We start from the raw sequence: 8092 nt of genomic DNA, 5'->3' as shown, positions 1-8092 counted from the left end.
TTCCAGTACAGAGTAAAATGTGAGAGTGAAAATATTGCGTGTACTTAAAACCCCTGGAGGGTCTTGGGTCGATTTGTGGCTATTTTCAAATTTTGATTACATGCCATTTGCACAGTGTTGAATGGACTATAGCCAAATTCTCCAAAAAAAAAGTTTGATATGATTTTATTTCAAAATTCAAGTCTGACTTCCTTCAATTAGCTTCAGTGGCTAAGCTACAGACAAACTTACACTATTGTGCTTAGTGGTCGATTTGTGCCCCATTGAAACCCATTATAAACGCTATTTTTCACTGCAAATTAATTACGGTCAAAGGGATCGTTGATGTTTAGCGTTCATTTTCATTTTGCAGGACGGGCCTTAGAGTTGTAATTTTTTTATTTGTCCACCGGGCGGCGCCCTTGCTCCACATTTGACCCCGGGCTGGAAAACAGCGGGCTGCTTAGATAGACCTGCGGGAAATTAAGCCTCATTTCCGGCGTGCAGCAGCGGCTTCGCCCGCTGATCGGGCGGGACAATTTTTTGGTCCCTAGGACCGTGAGAGGGTGCTTTTTTTTTTTTGTTTTAGTCAACAGGAAATGACGTATTTGTTGTCACGTGGTATCGGTCGTGTGTGCTGGAAAAACGGGTCCCCGGTGATCGTGCCCCAGTAACAATGGCGTGTCCAGCGGGGTGGCCTGGGGGGGCACAGGCCACCCCCCAAACCAGACTGGCCACCCCAGGTGCCACCCCAAAGGCAAAACAATAAAATTCAATCAAATATCAAATGTCCGATTATGTTTTCACGGTGACGCTCAGATATCCGAGTGTAAGTGAATGCAGCATCGCTTCTGCGCTATGCGCATCACGTTAGCAAAGGTAGGAGAGCCAAGCGCGAAAGATGGCACTGCAGGAAACAATTTTTCGGTGAAAGAAAATGAGGACAGAATAAATGTCCCGGTAAGTAATATCAAGTTTGTTGAGTTTAGTAAACTTCGGTGAAATTAGAATACCAAGGAAAAAAATAACACTTAAAGAATTATTGCAGCTGTGGAATATTTCAGACAGTATGCTACTGAGGGCAGCTAACATAAGAGTTATGCGTTATAAGATATAATCTAAGTCGTAACATTGCTGTATGGAGCTGCAGATTTGGTTGCAGGTTAACATAGCTGGACTGGCCATCGGGCATACCGGGCATATCCCCAGTGACTTATTTTTTATTTTTTTTGTAATGGCATGAACAATGAGAGGTGGTGGATTGGCCAGATGCAGGTCGATGTGTAGAAATAACTCCGTTGTTTGGTGGTGGCTATGACGGGGCTTCCACAGAGGCAACAGGTGGATGAGGGAAGGGGAGGCAGGAGGAGAGACCCGAAGCAGCCACCAGTCCGAGTGTCAGGTGAACTGAACTTCAGGTAAGAAGTTATGACCTGCAGTCTATCTGGGTCAGATATAAACCAAGTTTAGGTGGAGTTTATTTTCATGTTGCTGACTTTTTACTGTCAGTTGCAATAACTCATACTGCGTTCTAGCCAGTTTGACGGAGTTTTTATACAGCTGGGTGGGTGCTATGATGTTACTGATAGTGAACTTTATTTTATTCATAAGGTTAGTAGAGTTGCCAACGGCTCCTTAAAAAAATGGAATGGTCCCTCATTCAGAGAAAATATTACACGTTTCGTATTGAGCTGAGAAGAGACGCAGTTTGTCCCGAACTTCAGCTAGAATGGAAAAAAGACACAAAGCTGGATTTATTCTGTCTTTATGCTGCACAGCTGCCTCTTCTCTCATTCTCTCCCCCTCCCTCTCCTGTTGCTACTTCAATCATGAAACTGATCAATGATCAGCTGATCGGCTTTTCTCTCTTGTTTATCGCCCACTTTGCGCCAGAAAGAGGAAACCAGCAGATGTTGCGCTAAACAACAGCAGCACGTTTAAGCTTGATCGGCTGTTGTTAGAATGTATTTAATATTAATTTCTAGTATCAGCTGATGTTTGCTGGAGCCACAGCTGTAAAGCTGCTGGTCATGATGTCTGTTTAGATATGTGGTGAGAGGGAAACATGAAGATGAAACCAGGAGATGTCTTTACTGAACCATCAGAGCTGAACAGGTGATGGAGAAACAGGTTTACCTTTTAGGTGACATGAATGAGTTGAAGTTATGAACTGTTTCTGAGAGACAAATAACACCAGGATCCTTTTTTATGTAGCAGACAGCTGGTAACTGTGCAGGGGCGGGTCTAGCAAAGTTTTGCCAGGGGGCCAGGTAGGGCATTAACAGGGAAAGGTGGGCACAAAGAAATACTTTTCTTTCTTATTCTCATTTAAAATACCTAGTTTTTATTAAATAATTATCTAAATCTTACAACCAAAGTTTTTATCTGACGTAAAATGTATAGAAATCATACATATACCAACAAGACTGTACATCACTGTCACAACAGGGTTTGTTTTCAGTCAAAGTCTTTATGGCTTTACTACCTGGTGGGTCGGTCTGTTGTAAAAATGCCCAATTTTTTTGTCCCAGTCCAGCCCTGCAGGTTAATACTGGCAGTGTCACCATGCCAGCTGACTGTATTTTATCATCAGCCAGTGTTGTTCTTTATCAATATTACCAAAGTTTACGATAAGGCAGCATAGAAAGTATTTACTTGCTTTCAGGTTTCATTCAAATGTTAGTCTTTTCAGTTGTTTCCCCACTTTTTTCCTGTTTCAAAATCAAACACCAGTTTGTGAGAAGATTATCTTCTTTTTTTAACAGGCAGATAAAGTTTTGCATTGGCATTGGCTAATTTGTCAATTGTTTGTTACAAATGTTCGTATTTTAATTTTCAAAAATGTTTTTGCCCAAAACATATGTGCACTATATGTCAGTAAAAATACTATGCAAATATTGTTGTCCTTGACTGCTGAGTAAACACTGACAAAGCACTGATTGTATCTCTTGTACTTTATCAACGCAGTATCTAAAAACTTTGCACCGTAGTGGTTAAAATCTCATTCTAATAAGAGTTAAAAGTGCATTTGGTTATTAGGTTTATAGGATTATTGAATTATGGTTAAGGGTTGGTAGAATTTTTTTTTAAAACATTATCTGCCAATTAAATCTGCCACCCTTCTCCAAATCTGTGCCCCTACCTGGCCCCCCCAACAAAAATTTTCTAGACACGCCACTGTACACAGATGGTCTGAATTTGTGAAGCGAGTGGTATCGCATTTATCGAAGTCGGCTCCTCGTTGTTTTTTCTAAGCCACGATTAGGCTCATTGAGAGCAGGCATGTGCATGCAGACAGTGTTTGTTTTTACATCTGGTGGGTAACGTCCCTCCCTATATTTTTGGAACAGTACCTCTGAAGCTTGATTTAGATTTCTGCAGGAAATTTACGTTCTAACTTCAGATGTAACACCTCTTAACACTAAACCGGTCCATCATGCTGTTGTTTCCAGTTACAGCGTATATTTCCTGCTGAAGCATATTTCAGGCATAAGACAGAAACATTACAAAAATATACACCTGCAGGCCACTCTATTGTCTTTATTTGACTAAATGCACTAAATTGCTGCCACAAGCTTTTGAACACATGTACCTAATAAAGTGGCTGGTGAGTGTCCTCAGTCCCAGCTCGGATACAGATGTGTCGGTGTGTCTTTGTTCCCTGCAGTAGTGCCCTCTCCCAGCTCAGTCATCATCCACATACCCCAGGACACTGTCCGAGCCAAAGAGATCATCGCCTACGTCAACACGCTGAAGACTCAGGTCAGCTATTACGCAGAGAGGCTGTCTCAAGCTGCCAAAGACCAATCGGCCAGCGGACTGGAGTGGACGCTCGCCAGTCTGGTTGACAAGGTACTAAAAGTGTTTGACGTTACGTGGGGACGCTTCATATTTCATTCATACCCTCTTCCTTTCAGACCCGTCAGCTGGTGGCAGTGTGCGGCTGCAAGCTGCTAGCTTCAGCTATTTAGGCCCTGAACGCAGTACGAGTACATCGCAACCAAAGCTTCTCCTTCCGCTGAGTCTGAACAAGTAGTGCTCCGCAATGACCAGGATACGCTGAGAGCAAAGTACAGCGGTCACAACAGCCAGTCGTCACTGCACGTGGACTGGCACGAAGAGGAGTGGGTGAGTTGATCAGCAGTTATTGGCTGTTTTCTGATTCCAGATTTTTTATTTCTTTAGCATGACAACAGACAAGCTTAGTTTCTTGGCACACATTGTGGATACAGCTTGATATCTTAACTACACTCTGAACTCTGTTTTTCTTTTCTTGTTGCTTCTTCTTCTTCTTGAGTCATCCCTCTCATGTTGATTTCCAGCTCAGGTCACTCCTTACTTTTAAGAAGTTGGAGGATTCGTGAGCAGATTTTTCCTTCACCATATCAGCCGACTTTATTCTATGAGAAAATACTCTTAAATGACTCGTCTTTAAAAAGTGTTCAGTGTTTTATGTCTGGTCTGTGTGTCATCTTTGTCTTTACAATGTTGCAGCAATACTTTAGTAATGATATGATATGATATGATATGATATGATATACCTTTATTAGTCCCACAAGGGGAAATTTAAATGTTGGTTTAGTGTAAGCTCAGCTTTTTAACTAATGTAAGAAGTGTTATGACTGACTCGTTTTTAATACCTAAATCTGGCCTCAGTGCACAAACCTAAATGAATCGGTACATATGAAAGCGCCCAAGTCACGAGCTGTGTTCAAGGACATGGATAAAACAAAAAGGTTCAAATTTGTGCCCAAAAACCCCACAAATCAGTGTCACTGTTTTAAAATCTGCTGCGAGACCGCTCTAAATGTCAGCTTTTTCTTTACGTAAAGACTGGGGTCTGTAACATATCAGCTCGTTTCTTATTTATTAAAGAACATGCCTGACACCAGGCTTTTGAGTTAACGGCTCCATTCGATCTCTGCAAGTATTTTTAAGTATTTTTAGGTTCTTTCCAGCAGGATTTGTGGCTAGTTCTGGAGCTTGACCCTAAAAGATTTCAGTGTGTCGGTGCTTCTGCTTTCCCTGTTGTCCTTCTCTTCCGTCTTTATTTCTGTTTCTGTCAAATTTAAAAACAACTGCACTCTGAAATACACACTCTTTGCAAGATGTTGTCTAAACTAGTGGTTGGAAGGCATATTTGTGTTTGGTCTCTGATGGTTTATTTACACTTTTTGCAGGCCACGCCCACGGACTACAGCGCCATGATGAGCAACAAAGCCAAGAAGTCTATTGACTTCCTTCTGATGCAGGACACCGCCCCGACGATAGCCACGGACGTGTCACTGCAGTACCGCCTCGACATCGTCTTCTGCCAAACGGTCACCTACACATATTTTAATTATTGTATGTCTGAGCTGATGCGTTTATCCTGGAGTGACTCAGAGTGAAGGAGAAGGCCAAGAAGAAGTGTAAATATCATAGAAGCAAGGAGTTCAGAGCTCTACGACTTAGTGTCTTTATGGTATTTATGTGTGTAATGGAGACCAGGGGTTCCATTACCCTTACTTGTATTTTTATTAATTGACTGACTGATTTGTATTTAAAAACCGTAATGAAGAAAAACACACACTGGTTGATTGTGATTCTTTATTAGGCTTTTTGGGTTGTTATTTAAGTGACTCGTTAAAGGTGAAGAGACAGGGGGACTGGCCATCCTACCTGTGTCAGGAAAAGAACCTGTGTTAGAGCTGTTCACATTTAATCATTTGTCTGTAACCTAAATTAGTTGTATATGTAAAAAGAGAAGTGTTAACAGTACTCACTTTGTAAAGAGTAAAAGCAGCTCAATCACCTGCTTATGAGCTCCTGGAGAAAACCAATGTGCCAGGCTAGGGGAGTGTGTGTTGGAGTGATTTTGTTAAAAGTTGTCATTATTGTGCTTGGACCTTGTCTTGAACTGTATGTTCAGATATTTTCTGTTCCTCCCCCACATGTAGGATGTTGGGGATGTTACTAGCTATAGTTTTCAACTGCAGGCACAATCTATGTAAGATTCTGGTTTCCTTATTTGGTAAGGAATGTTCACTTCCTGCCCTTTATGGGCTCACCATGTAAATGGTGGACTGTTAGAGAGGTTAAGCCATATACGAGGTTGAGGGGAGATGACCCTTTTATGACTAGAGATGCGGTTAAAATGTTTGTAAGCAGGAAGTCACGTATACAGACACACATACACTCTCTCTCACTCACACACACACACACACACACACACACACACACACACACACACACACACAGTGCCTTAGCTTTTACCACACAACATATGGGGTTTACAATGGGCGGTTGTGTAACTGTTTTCATTCAATAAAAGGCTGCGAGTGGAGGCTGGAGTTGGAGTTGTCTGAGTTTGGGTGTAGAGCTTGCAACTCTGAGAATCCGACCAGGCTTCCCCTGCACAAGTAAAAACCAATCGAACTCTGATTGTCTTACTTTGTTCTGAGTCAGCGAGGGCTGAAACCTAACTGTGGTTAAGGTGTTTTAATGCAGCGGTCCCCAACCGCCGGGCCACGGACCGTCGTTTGGTCGAGAGATGAGGCTCGGGTGTGAAATGTATGGTTTTCAGAGTTTTTATCGTTTTTTATCGTTATTTTGTTATCGTTTTTATCGTTAACTCTGTTTTCCTGGGTCTTTCACGTGTGTTATGAATAAATCTTCTTTTTTTCCGGTATCGGTACTAGTTTTATTTTGTTGTATTTATCTGTGACACCTTAAAGGCCGGTCCGTGAAAATATTGTCGGGCATAAACCGGTCCGTGGCGCAAAAAAGGTTGGGGACCGCTGTTTTAATGTATATAGAAGAGACTGACGTTTATATGTTATGGAGTTATTTATAGGACTTGTTACAAATCTTCATATGTCTATGATGTGTTATATCAGCCCGTTCTCACTCCCGAGGCGTAACATGTCGACGTTTTGTCACGTCCCGCGGCGTTCCTGAGGAACGTGAAAGGAGACCTTCGGCGTTCTTATGGTACGCGGCGGGCTATGGCTGGAATCCAGTTCAATGACGCTCCCGCGGTAATAGACGTTCCAGCCCTGTATTCCAGCCCTAAAGCTAACCTTATCCCTAGCCCTGACCATAACCTTATTCCTGACCTTAACCAGGACTTTAATGATGTTAAATAGCGTGTTTCTAAGCGATTTGAAGAAAAAGAGCAAACATGTGTAGATTCAGTCCAGACAGTTCTCATATTTCCTCTTTTTTCCGAGGTCGTCATTCAGGAACGTGGTGGGTAGCCAAAAACGTAATATGGTGACGATTTGTCACCTAGCGTAAAATGTTACGCTTTGGGAGTGAGAACGTGTTGGTTATATTGTAGTGGTTTTCTTATGGGGAGGGTTTTGTTTCCCTTTGGTTTGCTGACCCCCAGACTTGGTCTATTCCAGATGCTCACCTGAATCAGGTAGAGTATAACAGGAAGCCATTTGCTTTTCAGAAGGGTTGGATTCTTTGCTGTATCACCATGTGTTCTCATTAATAAAGTACATTTTACTCCAGTCTCGTGCTATTTTAGTGGAAGTGACCCATGACCGTCGGCCAAAACTGACAATATGACTATTAAAAGTCTGAGTAATACTGTAATTTTCTGCTGCTCATTCCTGTGCAATATCCCATCTGACCTCCCGTCATATTTCTTTTCAAGATTTTCTTATTTAATCACTAGTGTACATATATTTATAGATACATATATATATATTTAGTCATCTTTTCTCTTTTACCACGTCTTTCTAATATTTTGCTCTTTACTATTTTTCTATTTTTTATTTTATTTTATTATATTTTATTATATTTTCTTCTACTGTACCATGCTGCTGAGTGACTGCTGCTCGTCAAACACATTTCATTGCAATGTTGACCCTGTGCTAACTTGCATATGACAAATAAAACTGAAAACTGATAAAACTGAAAACAGTAAAGGCAAAGGGAACACATCAAGTAAGGATTTCACACTCCCACTCACAACGGCACTTTCAAAGCATAAAGCCAAATGCTTCAAAATGAAATTTTGAAGCATTTTAAAAATGAATGTGTTTGAGTTTCATTGCTCCAAAGCAATGTTTTCATATAAGCAAGATAACAACCAGTTTGCAACCATGTAAGTACAGTCCTC

Source organism: Astatotilapia calliptera, chromosome 15, assembly GCF_900246225.1.
Source record: "Astatotilapia calliptera chromosome 15, fAstCal1.2, whole genome shotgun sequence".
Lineage (NCBI taxonomy): Eukaryota > Metazoa > Chordata > Actinopteri > Cichliformes > Cichlidae > Astatotilapia > Astatotilapia calliptera.
Note: the sequence above shows the minus strand (reverse complement) of the source record.